The 15,714-nt window shown below is 64.1% G+C and overlaps 1 protein-coding gene across 7 annotated transcripts in view; it reads left to right on the top strand.

The window, feature by feature from the left end:
* The window catches only part of CACNA2D2 (calcium voltage-gated channel auxiliary subunit alpha2delta 2), a 112,021-nt gene that overhangs the window by 38,962 nt on the left and 57,345 nt on the right, over nucleotides 1-15,714 (top strand). The gene's annotated exons all lie outside the window — the stretch shown is intronic.

Here is a 15,714-nt window from a genome sequence, read left to right as displayed (position 1 = left end):
CCCCCGGGGATCCCGCAGGAGGCGGCCAATCAACGTTTCTCTCTCCCTCTCCCTCTCCCTCTCCCTCTCTCTCTCCTCTCTCGCTCTCAAAAAAAAAAAAAATTCAAGAAAAATGTCTTTTTTTTAAAAGGAATGAAACATTATGCCGAGTGAAAGAAGCCAGTTACAAAAGGGCACACGGCATATGATTAGATTTATATGAAACGTCTAGAACGGACAGATCCCGGGAACAGAGAGTAGATTAGTGATTGCAGGGACCGGAGGGAGGCAGGAATGGGGTACAAGTTTTCTCTTGGGGGTAAGAGAGATGTTCTAGTTGAGTGTTGTTGACGGTTGCTCAATGTTGTGAACACAAACGATCGTGGAACTGTGTGGTCGGAAAGGCGAACTTTGGGGCATGTGAGTTAGATCTCAGTACAGCCGAGGAAAAAGGCATCCCCCATTGTCAGGGTGGTGAGGTCCGTGAGGGGGCCAGTGGCTCCTGCGTTCATTTCTTTGTTGTTCATCCTCACCCGAGGATGTTTTTCCATTGATTTTTAAAGAGAGTAGAAGGGAGAGTGGAAGGGAGGGAGGGAGGGAGAAACATTGATGTGAGAGAGACACACCCACTGGTTGCCTCCCACACGCATCCCCACTGGGGCTGGGGATCGAAGCTACGACCCAGGTACATGCCCTTGACTGGGAAACGAACCTTGGTCTTGGGCCGGCTGGGCCCCTTCCGAGGGCTGGACTCCAGATGACTGTGGCGTCTGTTCAGCCGAGTGACCAGAGTTCAGGAGAGTGGCAGCCATCGGGCCTCTTGCCCCTCCTGTCCCTAGTGGAGGGGTGAAGGGATAATGTGGCCCAGCTGGTTTGGCTCGGTGGATAGAGCGTCGGCCTGCAGACTGAAGGGTCCCAGGTTCGATTTCGGTCAAGGGCACATGCCCGGGTTGTGGTCTCAGTCCGCAGTGTGGGGCGTGCAGGAAGCAGCCAGTCAATGATTCTCTCTCATCATTGATGTTTCCATCTCTCTCTCCCTTGCTCTCTGAAGTAAAAAATATATTTAAAAAATAAAAAATGAAGTGATGATGTGGCTGTCCACGCAGGGGACTGAGGGCCATCAGGAGGTGGACGGGGCCATGGTTGGTTGCTTGGGCGAGGCCCCTGCAGGCCAGGTGGTTCTGGGCACATCAGAAACGACTCCTCACTTGCAAGGTGAGGAGATGGCTCCGACGCAGGTCCCACGTCCAAGACCAGCACAGGGTCAGGGACTCTGGGTCCCATTGGCCGAGAACACCCACGACGCCAGCCTCCGTGGCTGGTGTGGCCGTGGCCGTGGCCAGCGAGCAGCCGGCACGCGAGGGGAAGGGAAGGCTCTGAGACGGGCATGCGCGGGGCGGGCGGGCCTCTTTAAACCATCATCAGCCTTAGTGTTCCAACAGCCTCGTTCCCTTTGTAAAAGCCTTTTCTTTCGAAAAATAAAGGAAGATTGGAGGCGAGTACAATATTTGGCTGTGGTGGCTGCTAATTTGGCACTGAATGTCACCTCCGCCTTCCTCTTCCCCGACGCCAGGCTCCTTCCCAGGCTCTGGTGAGGCGGCAGGGCGGGGGGCGGGGGGTGGGGGGGTGAGGATGATGGGTGTGCAGGGCGGGCTCCGGAGCCTCTTAAGATTCGAGATTCATTTCCTTAAACACACATTGTCTCACTCCAATTTCACGTCCCAGCAGTTCTGGAGAGGAATTAGCAGCCCCTGGGAGAGAGCACACAGGGTCTGTTTACACGGGGCCGGGCGGGCGGGGCGGCTGGGGAGGGCTGGGGGGGGGGGGGGGCTGGGGCGGGCTGGGGGTGTTTGGACAGGGAGCCCCGGGTCAGTGGTCCTCTGTCAAAAGAATGTGTAAATCCTGCCCCGTTTTCCATGGCCTGAGGTGGTGGGGGCTGGCCCCCTCCGGTGACAGCGGCTCTTGGAATCTGGAGGCCCTTGCGGTGCTTTGAAAAGTCAGGCTGCCTGGCCCCCCTCCACACGGGCCCTCACTCCACCTGCGTCTCCTCCACGGCCCTTTCATCGGGGGAGAAGCAGCCCCGCTCCGGGATGGCCCCGGGGCCCCAGGCTCAGCTTCCTCCTGGTCCTGGTCAGGCGTGTGTGTGGTGGTGATGGTTAAAGGGGGGCTGAGGAGGGTGACACTTTAACCCCCTCCCCCAGTGGCGCCCTTTCGACAGCGTGACAGCCCCAGGAGCTCAGGCCCCGGCCGGGCTTGTTTAGGGGTGTCCTCCGGGGCCAGGGCTGCCCTGCTCTTCCTCGCTGCCCTCCCCCTGCCCGTACCCATCCTTCAGTCAAGGCACGTGCCCGGGTTGCTGGGCGCCCCGTAGATGCCAAGTCAGGGCCGAGCGGAGGAGGACTTGCGGGGAGGCGCGTCCCCAGCTCTCCTAGGCGGCTGCTCATTCATCACCGCCCAGAGGGGAGACCTCATTTGTCAGCCCATTAGCTGGGCACACGCGGCATATGGACCCGGCCCTGCTGCCCTCTCCCCACCTGTCGGACGGCATCCTCTGGGCTCCCCACGCACAGAGGTCGGGGTTGGGGTCACGGGGCAGAGTCGCCGGAGGCTGAGCCCTTGGGGAGGCAGCCAGGGCTGGAGGGTTCATGCTCCCGGCGTCTGCAACATTCCTGCGTTTGGAGTCGTCACTCCTGCATTTGGAGTCAGCCACGAGGCCTCTCTACCCGTGGGCTGAGGAGGGCCCTGCTTTGAGGAAACTGGGCGTTATTTTTAGTGTTCAGAGAAAGGTAATTTTTTCTCACCCACTATCAGCAAGGAAACCAATTGTTTTCTAGCTCCTCTTGTCTGCGGGGTGGGGGTGGGAGGGAAGGATCGCCTGGTCCCATTGTTACCCCCCCCCACCCCGCCCCCCGCCCACACACACACTCAGCAGGGAGGGAATGTGCGCCCTGGGTTCTCTCTGTTGCAGCCTGGCGTGTAGAAGGCGCCTCCGAGTGTGCGGGGCCAGTGTCTGGAAGGGGCCACCAGCCCGTGTGGCTGCCTGGGTCTGGATGTGGGTCTGGAAGCGGCCTGGAGCCCAGCGCCGGTGACGGGCAGTAGGTAGGGGGCTGGGTCTGTTGGAGGGACCCCAGGCCCGTCACATGCTCATAGATGTTCCCTGAGGCCTACTGTGTGCTGTGCTTGAGCGGAGGGACACAGGGAATTGGGGGGAGCGGGGTACCTAGGGAAGGGGAGAGGCCTGGGGCGTGGAGTTCTGGGCAGATAGGCAGGAGTGGCTGTGCCCCCACGTGTACAGGCAGGAAACCTGTGGGCAGGGGTATGTTCAGAGACCCTCCCCCGGCCAGCGTGGCTCAGTGGTTGAGCCTCAACCTATGAACCAGGAGGTCACGGTTCGGCTCCCAGTGATGGCACATGCCCGGGTTGTGGGCTTGATCCCTGGCGTGGGGTGTGCAGGAGGCAGCCGATCAATGATTCTCTCTTATCATTGATGTTTCTATCTCCCTCTCGCCTCTTCTCTGAAGTCAATACAAATGTGCTTTTTAAAAAAAGAAGACCCTCGAGGAATGATGACTGAGCAGGACGGACCGGGCCCCTTGCCCTGACCCCATCCTCCAGCCCCAGGAAAGGGGCCACTGGGGTCCACCCCCAAGGTCTGCCCAGCACCGGGGACCCGGCCCAGAGACCTGCTCCGGGGACCACTGAGCGGGCTCCCTTCCAGGGTGTCCAGCGGGCCCGGCGAGAGGGGGGGCAGGGACAGATCTGTCCGGTCCTCTCCTTGCCGTGCCGAGGAGGAAGTAGGGCTGCCTTACGTAATTGGGGCAATTTGTTCCGCTCTTGTCCTCCTGGCGCCGTGTCCTCGCCGCCTCCTTGCTCAGGGAGCCCTTGACGGAGCTGGAGGCTCCACCGTCCCCCCTCCCTCTGGAGACCGCTGAGCAGAGGACTCGGGGACCCGCAATGTCATCTCTAAGACCTGTGGGTGCCCAGGCTTGGGGAAAGTGGGGGGCGGGTAGAGGGGGACAAGGTTACACCATGATCCAGGGACCCAGGCCTCCTGTGCCCAGCCTGGCAGGGGACCCCACAGGTCCTCAGAGCGTTCGCACCAGCAGCCCATTGCCAGGCCCAGTAAGTAGCAGGGGACACAGCTGCCTCTGCCCTGCCGCTGGGCACCCCCTGCCCCCCAGCATCTTGCCTCGCAGGCCCTCAGGCCGAGCCGCTCGCTCACCTCCACCTCGGCTGGCTCTTCCCCTGCCAGGGAGCGCTCCCTCTTGGCCCGTCCATTCACAGCCCTCGGCTGGGAGCCTCCCTGACCTCCCCCGCAGAGGAGGTGCCAGCAGCTGGATCCTGGGTCCACTCCTCCCTCTCGGACCTCAGTTTACCCATCTGTACCCCGAGGTCCTGGACTTGCAGCCTTGCAAGGCAGAAGCATGTCCTTGGGGCGTGCCCACCCTCTGGTTGTTCTCCCCACAATCCCACTGGGCACACAGGTTGGCGAGTGAGTCTTCAGGGCCCGGTGGGTTCTTTGGGGGCCGGTGGAGCCCCTGAGCAGAGCAGGGATCCGATTGGCACCACGAGTAGATCGGACAGGTGAGTGAGGGGCAGTTGTCCTGCAGAGGCTGTGCTTTCTGGGAGGAGACGCCCCCAGGTGCCTTTAAGAGATGAGCTCTCCAGGGAGATGCAAAACAGGATGAGGTTTGCAGACACCAACTCCCCGACCCCCCTGAACATCATCGCCCCGGGGTCAAGCAGCCCCCACATGGCTGAGGGGGCAGCCAGGGGGCTTCACAGAGGAGAGTGCCTGGGGCAGGTTGGGGCTAAGGCCGGTTGGTCACAGGATCCCACGGGATGGAGACCAGCTGCTGGAGGTGCGCGGGGCCTGGTCTGGACCGGGTCTGTGTGGAGGTGTGTGGCCAGTCTGTGTGGTCACTGAGTCCCAGCTCCACCGTTACGCTCTGTGCCTCAGTTGCCTCGTCTGTGAATGGGGACGAGGACGGGCTGGTGAGGGTTTGATTCAGTAGATGGCCAGCACGGGGCTCGCTCGGCCCACTGGCATTGGCAGCTCTTCCCGTGGCACTCGGCACCCCGTCCAGCTGGGCAGAGAGAGGGGGCCCAGCAGGGGGGGGAGTCCAGGCGTGCGTCGGCCTCCCCTGAGCACAGCGCACTTACTTCGGAGTTCATGGCTGTTCAGACCGGGCGCTCGCAGTGTTTGCGGTGCAGCCGGCGGTGGGTTCTGTTTGCACAGTTCATTTGCCTGGCAAACACCGTGCGGACGCAGCGAAGGCACACGTCGGGCCCGGTGGCTGCTGGGATTCGGCGTTAAGGAGAGAGGGCCTGGAGCTGGGGGCGCTAGGAATTGTCTCTCTCTCCCCACAGTGAACTGGGGGGGATGGAGATGCAGGGAGGAGCAAGGCCTGCATAGGAGCCCCAGCTCTGGGCGACCTCGTGGGGCGACCACCTGAAGTTGTTGGGTCCAGACTTGGGAGCTTTCCTCCGAGGGCCCAGGAGAGGGGGGTCCCCTCTGGGGGGTCCCTGCTGTGGGCCTGCCCTGAGCACGCCTTCTGCGGTGCAAGGCCCGGGCCTCAGTCCCGTCGGCTGATGTGTTTATGTTTCCGACTTGCTCTCCAGAAGATTTAAGGGCACTTACGAGGCTACATAAAATCCAGGACGAGCCTATAAACTGGGAGAAGGAGAAGGAGAAAAGGAAAACTAAGGGAAGGACCTAGATGGACCTGGGAGGCGCCGGCAGAGGAACGGACAAGCCGGCCCGGCACCGCGGGCTCCCTCTCGCACCCGCTCCCCCCCGGGGCGGCTCCAGCTTGGCTCTGGGGCCCTCGGCTTATCAGCGCCTGACACTCGGGCCTGCTGATCAGGGGAGGGAGCCCGGCCAGGCCTCCCGGGGACCCTGGTCTAGAGGCAGCGGTCGGGCAGGCGGGGCCCTTACCAGGCTGTTAGCCTCCCAGTGCGGGTCCAGCTGGAGGACTGAGGGCCGTGACCTTCAGGTGGCCCCAGCGCCCAGGTCCTCTCTTAAAGCTTTTCAGTGGCCGCAGCTGCCTCCCGAGGTGCACAGAGCCCCCCAGCCGGGGCTGCTGGCACCCAGAGCCAGTGGGCTGGCCGACTGGACGCTGAGCCTCATGTGCGGCCCGGGCAGGATGTGTAAGCGGCCTGCTGGGCACCGGGTGCGGATGTGATGAGGTCGGTGTGTGTGACGCTGTGTGAGGTCGTGCGGAGCGCCACTGAGTGCTCAGGTACCGAGGACCCTGGACGCCAGGGAGGCCCAGCCACCGCCCGCTCACCTCGTCTCTGTCTTCATCCCCCACGAGATGCCCTGGTCTCCTGTTTGCCCACGAGCAGCAGCCCCAGGGCCCCTCAGCCTGGGAAGTGGGGCCCTCGGGACAGCGTGGGGCACGGAGAGCTCTCTAGACCTTGGGAGCAGCTCTTGTGGAGCCAGCAGCACCTTGCCTTGGACCTTTCACCTCCAAGGAATGTCCCAGAAGGCCTGGCTGGGGGCTGCGTGGACGGGGACGGGGAAGGCTATGCGGCCGCATGGCGGGTAACGAGCAGGCCAGGGATCAGCCCCATGGCTTGTCAGCCCTCCCCGCTGAACGCATGTGGGGGGTCGGGGGCCGCGAAGTCTCCCCTTGGACAGGTTCCGACCCTCCTGGCACCCCGTTTTCTCGTGCGTAAGACAGGAAGCCAGCAGCTGCTGAGTCCGACCTGCCCCAGCCCTGAGCAGGTGGCCCACCCCGGCCGGCAGTGCTGGGGTGGGGGGTGCGATGGGGGTGATGCAGCAGAGGAAGCAGATCTTGTCCTTTGCTCTCTGGCCTTCGGAACCGGGCCTCAGCCCAGCCTCGGGTCTGTCTCAGGATGGTATTTCGGGGGGTGAAGTTCTGCCAGCTCTGGGCAGAGGGCCAGGCGTCCCAGGTGAGACCTCAGAATCACCAGTAGCTGCGCTAGGAGGAGGTTTCCACCCTGGCCCGCCAGCGCCGCCCACCCCGGCTCCCAGAGCTGCCCGTCCTGAGAGCCGGAGGCCGAGAGGGCCTCGCAGGCTGGGGAGGTCTCACAAGCTGAAGACAGGGGCTCAGAGGGGGAAGGGCTTGAGGAGGCCAGACAGCAAGACCGGGACCAGGCCCGGGGCATCTCCTTGGGCTGTCGTGTGGGGGACGGGGACTGTGCCGTGCTCCGAGGGCAGGGTCTGTGTCCACGCCACGGGCCAGGGCTGCTGGAGGTGGTGCCCAGGTAAAGGGCAGACCTGATTGGTCAGGGAGGTGGGGTGAGCGATGGGCACCGCGGCCTGGAACGGGCGTCTGAGTCCGTCCGAGAGGCCCAGCACCTCGGCCCCTCGCTCGCTGCATCGCCTCAGGCAGGTTCTCCACCTGCCGGGCCTCGGGCTCCTCGGCTCTGCAGTGCGGCCAGTTCCGTGCCTGCCTCTTGGGATCGTTGTGAGGAAAGTTGGTAGGTTACGGCCCAGCCCCATCTGGCCACACCGAGGGCCTGGTGTCGCTGTCACCGCCACGGCTGCGCTGAGAGCGTCCTGGCAGAAGGAAGGCGGGGCCGTGGGTGGGGAGGCGACGGGAGAGAGCTGAGCCAGGGCGGGTGGCAAGGGGGCCCAGACGCGGCAAAAAACAGTCTGTTTCCCATAAACATGAGCGCCCACACCAGCCGGCCGCCACCCGGCGACTTCTGCGAGTTGGGAAAGTGTGGCTATGTTTACTCGCACTCCCCCGTGCCAGCTGGTATGCTGGGCACAGCTTCCCTCCCAGCTGCCTCGACAGCCGGCGGCTCCCAGCTCAGGGAAGGGGGAGCAGGCAGGGGCCCCCAGATCTTGCCTGCAGTTGGGTTCACCTCGGGCTCAGATCTTCACTCCCGATGCTCTCCTGGACCAACCAAGCGGAGCGGGGCCTGTGGCTCGTGTCCACGCAGCCGGACCCGGTCCCGCTCCCTGCTCTCCAAGATCACCTGACCAGGCAAAGCCCAGGACCGTCTGGGGACCCGTACCTTCAGTTTAGGCAACAGGTACTCCTCTAGTGGGGACCAGTCCCCCTCGCCCCCCACAACCCAGCTGCCATCTCAGTAAGTGCTCCCCCCTGCGGTGTGGACAGCACCCCGGGACCTCAGCACCCCAGAACCAGGGGTGCACACTTCCGGGGCCGGGGTGCCCCACGCCTCGGGCTCTCCGCTCTGCGAACACCTTGTCTGAGCCTCGGCAGCTACAGGAGGCGCACAGTCGCCCTCGCGAGCTCGGGGCAGGGTCTTGGCTGACAAGGCGTCTCCGTGACCCTGCACCACCACCACCAGGCCGGGAGGGCATCGTGGGCTCCAGCGGGGTGAGAACTTGGAGGAAGAGGTTCGGGAAAGGGCTGCTAGCGGCCCGGCTAAAGCTGTAACCTGGGTGACAGAGATGTGGCCCCGGCGCATTTGTTTGAGGTGCACAAGCGTGTGCCCTCTCCCAGCCCCCACGGGCTTGGCCAGTTGGCGTTATCACCCCCGTGGCAGGGCGACCCCTCTGTCAGATTTCTTTCTCACTCCTGCTTGTCCCCAGAATATCCCCGGGGACACCCGGGGAGGATAGAGACCCTCGGCCTTGAGCTTCCCGGAGGCACACAGCCATGGGGATGCTGCTCTCGCCTGGTGGCAGCCTTGAGTCCAGGGACTGTGCAGGGTGACCGCGGCCGCCTCCCTTCTCAGCATCCCTGGCAGCTGGGCTTGCATGCTTCCCGTGATGGGGAGCTCACTCTCTCTCCAGGCAAAGCGCCCAGGATTTGGGAGCCCAAAGTGTGAGAGAGTTCCTCCAGTTTCCCCTGAGCTGGAGTGGGCCCCCTCCTCTCGGAGCCGGGCGGAGGCCATGGCCCCTTGGGGACCGTTCTCTCCGGAAAGGTAACAGGTCTCAGTGCTGGAGGCCTCACTCCACATGAGGGCTGGAACGGTGGATGGAGCGTCGGGGTCGGCATGGATTTGAACTCGGTTTAGTTCCCATCTGTGTCAGAGGAGCCAAGACAGGCCACCCCGGAGGGGCGGCGGGGCCTGAGCTCTTTGGCGGCGGCCGAGCCGTGCAGAGCGGGGTCTGCGGGGGGAAGTGCAGGGAGTTGGCACAGATTGGCCCTTGCTCAACTGGGAGGCTTTGGTTTATTGTTTTGTGTTGGGTGTTGTGTCTTTTGAAAAACAAGAGATTGAGCCTTTTTATGACATAGATTTTACAGCGTAACGAGCCAGCGTAATTTCCCATTCTCGGCAGCAAGTGCACTTTTTACACTAATTGCATAATTAGACATAATGTACTAATTGCGGTAATGGATGACAGTCAACTAAACTTTAACTTTAAAAATGGGGAGGCGTTGCTGGGGGTGGCGGCGGGGGCTTGTGCCCCCTGTGAGTTTTTCAGGGGAATCTGCTGGCGACAGCTCCTAGCAGCTGCCTCTTGGGGGCCAAGGGGCCACAGAGCCACCAGCCACCGGGGCCTTCTCGCCTGTGATCTAGGCCACACCCCCTCCTCCTCCGAGAACCCCCCACTCCTCACCACCTTGGTATCAACCTCCCCTCCCCTCAGCTTCCTTCCTGCCCCCACAAGCCCCTGTGCTCCTCCCCCGGGCAGCCCCCCGGCTTTCCCTGCTCCGGCCCTGCCCCTGCCAGTGCTCCTGCCTGGAGTCCCTTACCCCCCTGCACCCTGAGCCTGGCCGACCCCCACCCAGCCTTCTAGACTCTGCCCAGGTGGCCTCTGCCCTGGAAAGCCACCCCAGTCTTTCCCTGGCCCCTCCCTCCCAGCTATCCCAGCAGGCCCCCCTCCCGGTGCCGGCTGCACACCGCCCCGGTCCACATCTGTGCCCGCAGTCTGAATGGGCGCCTGTCCCCTCTGGATGGCGAGTCCCAGGAGGGCAGGGACAGGTCTGGTCCATCTCTGCTGCCCCAGGCCCCGGAGGGCCCCCACCTGGCTGTGGAGTGCCCGGTGACGATGTAAGGACACGGGGGTGGGACGGGGTGGGAGGAGATGGGGCCCTGCTCCCTCCCTGCCTTCGTGTCCTCCATCGCAGCCCGGGCAGGGCCGAGTGGTCATGGCCCGGGGAGGGGTCTATGAGCCCCTCTAAACAGGAAGTTTATCCCATGAAATCCCTACTCGATAGGAAGGCCAGTTTTTTTTTGTTTTTTTGTTTTTTGTTTTTTTTAATATATTTTATTGATTTTTTACAGAGAGGAAGGGAGAGAGATAGAGAGTTAGAAACATCGATGAGAGAGAAACATCGACCAGCTGCCTCCTGCACATCTCCTACTGGGGATGTGCCCGCAACCCAGGTACATGCCCTTGACCGGAATCGAACCTGGGACCTTTCAGTCCACAGGCCGATGCTCTATCCACTGAGCCAAACCGGTTCCGGCAGGAAGGCCAGTTTTTATAACATGACAACTAGCATCGCAGTGGACAAACCCTGCTTGTGACAGGACACTGCATATATGGCCGACTACGGAGCCGACCCGCCGTGGATGGTGGCAGCACCGCATGGCCACGGGGGACTCCAGCAGCTGGTGAAGCGTGGCCTCGAACCCCTGCCTGGGCACCGACATGAGATCTGAGGGCTCCGGGCCCTTGCCCTTGCCCTGGCCCTACTCTGAGTCCCGCACCAGGGGGGCAGGGAGGCCACGACCCTGCACCAGGGAGCGCTCAGCCAAGGAGTCCAGGGCCCCGAGTGTCCCTGGAGCAGCTGGGTTGGGGTTCTCATGCAGCTGCTGGGGGCAGCCCCTCAGTCCCGCCAGGAGCTGGGCTGTGGGGTCAGGGCTGGTCGGCTCTGCCCCGCGTGTTCTCAGAGGAAGGGGTCCCCAGGTCCCGGCTGCCCCATCCGTCAGTCCTATGGTCTCCAAGGGTGAATAACAACTACGTCAACACCCTGATGTTCCCCACAAAGGCACGAGGCGGGGCAGCAGCATGGCAGGGCCGAGGGCAGGGGCTTGGCCCTGACGGGCTGGGGTCCCTGATATGATCATGTCCAGTCCCCCATCACCCCACCTCCCTCCTGGCCCCACTCAGGGTCCCTGAACCACCACGAGCCCCCTATCTTCTACCCAAGCTGCCCCTAACCCCTGGCACAAGGGTACCCCATTCCAGCACCTGCCTCCATCTGCAGCCCCAGGCCCTGCGGCCTCTGGTGCTTGCCCACAGGCCGGGCTCGGGAGGCCCAGCCCCTGTCTCTGGTCCACTCGCTGCTGTCTCTCTAGACCTGTTGGCACAAGAGCTGGGCAGTTGGATGCCCAGCGCTGCTTTTTTGGGGACCAGGGACCCGACAGCGAGGTGTGGCTAGAGGGGGCTGGCGAACAGGAAATCGACAGGCGCCAGAGCGTGGGCCTCAGCTCCCCCCACCTTCCTGGACCCTCCTGGCACCCTGGGCAGGGGGAAGGGTCCGGGGTGCTGGAGCCCCCAGCTGAACCTGGGCCTCTGAGGAGACAGCCCGCAGCAGGGCCCAGCCTGCATCAAATCTTCCTCGTTCCATTTTCTCTCTGATTTAATTTTCCAGAGATTAGGGCCGTTCACCTTGGCTGCGGAGAGGAGCCGCGCCTGCGTGCCTGTTTCACTCGCAGGGCTGGGCGGTTGGTTAGTTCTCAGGCTGGTTCTGCCAGCCTCCCCTCGCCCCCTCCCAGAACGGCCGCCCGCCGGCCACAGGCCACTGGCCCTCAGCATCGCCCTGGCTCTTCCCCAGGCCCTGTTCGGACCCACCCAACCGCCAGCTTATCTAACTGCATGCCCGTTGCCAGCGGCCTCACCTCTGAGTCTGGGCTGAGTGCTAGGAACGGAGCTGTGGGGTGTGGCCTGAAGCAGGGGCTGTGGGCGGCGGCTCAGGCCTGAGCTCTGCTGTGGCCCTCAGTGTCCTGACTGCCAACGGGGCCTGATCTGAAGGGTCCTCCTCAGGGGTCGTCGGATCTGTGACGTCCAGTGTATGAAGCACCTGCCCAGGGTGGCCGGAGCCTCCACTCGGGGAACAGGCTGTTCCTGTGGCCCCCGCGGTCCCTCCGCCCCTTTCCCCTCCTCGCCCTCCTTTCCTGTCCTCCCCGCCCCCCTTCCTCTGCCTGGGCAGGTGGGTGCTGCTGGCTTTCGGGGCTTTGCCTCTCTGTGTGGTTGGGGCCCGTTCGGGTCACTGGGACCTTGTTTTGGGGTGGCTGTCGTGTCCCGGGCGCCCCTTTCCCGGCCAGGACTGTTGAAGGCCGTGGGGACCGCGCTGGCTCCGTGAGCGTCCAGGTTCCCATCCAAGGTCACGTGCCCCCAGGTGTCCCCTCCAGGCTCACCTCCCTGTATGCAAAGGCGCCGGAAGCAGGCGGCTGGGAGAGGGTCTGGTGCCCCTGAAGCCTGGGCCCCTGACCCGGCCACCCCCAGGCTGCCAGACAAGCTGCTTCACAATTACTGGAGCTGAGAGGAGGGTGGGGGCTGGGCCAGCATGAGTCGGGTTAGGAGATGAGGGGAGAGACGGAGGGACAGGGCTCAATGGCTGCTGCGGGGTGGTCTCAGGGGAGGAGGACGCCCAGGTGAGTGGTGGCCGCAGACTCACAGTCTGGGATGGGGGAGCAGGGACTCCTGGGAGTGGGAAGGTACCGCTGCCTCCTGAATTCTCCCTCCGGGCCTCAGCCCCTGTGCCACTGCCTCTGCCCTCCCGTGTGCCCACCTGGTTCCAGACCGCCTGTCCCCTGGTCTGCTGCCCTGTCCCTCCCTCCCCATCATGGCTGCGGAGCGACAGCCACCTGTAGGCCTGCACCGTCTCTCCGGGTCCAGCGGCCTGTGCAGGTGGGGGACGTGCAGACTGCGCTGCTGGGCCGTGGGGTTTTTCCAGCGAGCTCGCGGCCAAGGACATCCGCGGGCATGCGATCTCGCTGCGGCTGCTGAGCCCTGCACGGTGCGCCCTGGCCTATCTGTTCTGAGCTGGCTCTGGGGCCCGGGCATGAGGCTGGGGCGCAAGGGAGTCCACACTGAGCTTTCCCGTGCTTCCTGCTGGGCCTGCGGGGGGGGACAGCACCTCCCGGGCTGTGTCTCCAGGGTCTTCCGAGACACAGGGCTCAGCTCAGGGCCCACCCAGGGGACAGGGCGACGGGGCAGGGCCAGGAGAGTGTTAGCGAGAGGTGTGAGGCACCGGGGATAGAAGGAAGGGGGTCTGGTGCACCCCAGGGGCGCGTTTGGGATTGGGAGGCAGGCTTGGCTGGTGGCTGGACCAGGCCCTGCAGTTCTAGGATTGTGCCCTCACCTCCCCAGCAATTCCCGGCTCCGTCCCCACCCTTGCCCCTGGGAGGAGTTAGATGGGGGTGGGGGGGTGAGGTGACGGAGGAACCGCGGGGGCTGGGGACCCAGAGGCCGCAGGTGCACGTAGGAGGCGCCACGGAGAAGCAGGGGGGCCTTGGGTAGAGTGGACAGGAAGAAAGCCTGGCAGATTCAGCCCAACCTCCAAGGGTAGCTGAGCTGCAGGCCAGGTGGAGGCGTCAGGCCCGGGTCTGGCGGGCCCCAGAGCTCTGCTCTGGAACCTGGAACTGGGCATAGGCCTTGGCCAAGGGGCCACGCACACAGGCCCGGTGCTGGGGAGAGAGCAGGAGGGGGCTGTGGCGCCCCTGTGTCTGGGCTCCCCTGTTGTCACCTCCAGGACTCAGGCTGAGGTGTCGGAGACAAGGACAAGATGGCTCAGGAGGGACTGCCCGGCGAGGACAGGGAGGAGGGGGTTGGGGGGGGGGCAGACCCCAGGAGACCGAGGCTGTCAGCCCAGGAGTGGAGCCGATGGCTTCGGATCCTCCGAGTGCAGATCTAGCAGGAGAGGGTGGAGCGGGAAGGGGGCCGGTTCCTCCTGCAGGATCCTGGTGCCGTTGACAGTAGCAGCGGCGACCACGGTGCAGGCTCCTGCATCTGGCTGCCTGTGGAGCGGGCTGCTGGCCTCTCGCTCAGTAGATCGGACAGAGGCCCAGAGAGGGGGCGCCTCTCGGCAGGTCCCCGGCTTTCCAGCCTGCGTGCCTTCTGCTGGGCGGTGGGGTGTGACCCTGGCACCTGGAGACCCGCTCTCGCTCTCGTGGCGGCTCCCTAGCCCGGCCCAGCCGCCGTGCGGGCTGCTGGGACACCGGGGCCCGCGGGGAGGGTCCTGCACTCCCCCCACGGGTTGCTAGCAGGTCACGAGGCTCAGCCTCAGGTCTGGGCTGCACGGCTCTGGGCGCCCCGATAGAGGCACCTGGGAATGACCTTGACAGGGGCATCAGGTAGGAGAGCGGCATCCCATGCCCTGAGCAGCCGGGCGGCTGCGCCCCCTGCTGGCTGTGTGGCTGAGACGGGGGTCCAGCCCAGCCAGGCGCAGTGTCTGGGAAAGGTGTGTGTTTGGTTCCTGAGACCTGGGTGGGGGAAGGGGGTGGGAGCAGGGGGACCTGGCGCACCGCTCACAGGCGTGTGTCCTTGGTCCGCCCTTGCCTGTTTCTGAGCCTGTTCCCCCAGCCGTGGGCTCTGGGCCCCGGGCTCCCTGCATTTCCCAGGGGCTCCCAGGCCCTGACCCCTCTTTGACCTGTCTCCACGGGGGACCTCTGTCCCTGAGCAGCCGGGCCTGGGGTCCCCTGGAACTCCGCAGCTCCTGGCTTTATCCCGCCCCGCAAGTCGAAAGTCGCCACTGCTCTGTGGGAAGGAGCAACTTCACCACAAATTATTTTGTTCTAAGAGAAGGACAAAGAGAAAAGAGCAGCCTGGAGGGACAGGGTGGGGGAGGGGAGTGCGAGGCGCTTTGTGCGAGCGTTAACCCTTGGGCTGCCGGGCGCTGGGCGGGCAGGGGCTCTGGAGGCGCCCAGTCCCCCCCGCCCCCCACCGCCCCGTCAGATGCCCGAGCCTTATCTCCCCTCCCCTCTGTCACTCCACCGACCTTATCTCTCCTGCCTTCCTGTCTCTCATTGCCGCCTCTCCGCCTCCTGCCTCCTCCGCCTCACCCCTGGGTCTCTCACCCCCTCCTCTGCACAGCCTGTGGGGGAGCTCAGCTCGGTCACGGTGACTCGGACCTGCCAGGGGCACCGGGATGGACACCTGCACCCAGTCAGGCCCCGGCTTTTGCAGGGGTGTCCAGTGCACACACATGTGCACACACACACACACACACACACACCCCCAAGCCTCCAGCCATGAACCGAAATGCCCACAGATCTGCTTCTCTGACTCTGTGCGAGCCCCCAGGCTCTGTCCCTCCCCCATCTCCCCTCTGCACCCCAGCACCCAGCACCCAGCATGGCACAGGCGGATGTGTGCTGAGCCATAACACGCTCACTCACGCAGATGTGGACTGTCAGAGTTACACGCCCATGTGCACGCCCCCCCAAGGGGGAAGGAAGGGCAGACTCGCTCCCCCCTGTGCCTCTTCCCTGGTTCCTGCCCCCACTCTCTGTGCCCTGAATGACAGAGGATCCCCTGGGGGCACCCAGAGCTCCCGCTACAATTTCTGCAAATGCCCTGGGGCAGCACCAGCAAAAAGGGGTACAGCTGCCTGAGCCCGTGCAGAGGGGTGGCTGTGTGCGATGCCTGTGGGGGTGTGTAGGTGTGTGTACACGCGTGAGCGTGTGGACATCTTGTGTTGGTGTGTGGTGTGCTATGTGTGCTTATGGGCTCCTCCCCCGCATCCTTCCCCCTCGCAGCTCTCAGCCAGGCGGGGGGTGCTGCTCATGGCCCCTGGGGGTAACCCTGAGTTCCAGAGGGGGTGGCGACAGCCACAACCAGTGCCAGCTGCGGAGCCGGTGACTGTGTCCTTCCTCCAAGTCCAAGAGCGCCCT

This window comes from Myotis yumanensis, unplaced genomic scaffold, assembly GCF_028538775.1.
Source record: "Myotis yumanensis isolate MYYU_CA2020_CCGP unplaced genomic scaffold, mMyoYum1.0.hap1 SCAF_14, whole genome shotgun sequence".
Lineage (NCBI taxonomy): Eukaryota > Metazoa > Chordata > Mammalia > Chiroptera > Vespertilionidae > Myotis > Myotis yumanensis.
Note: the sequence above shows the minus strand (reverse complement) of the source record. Positions and strands in the feature narration are given on the sequence as shown.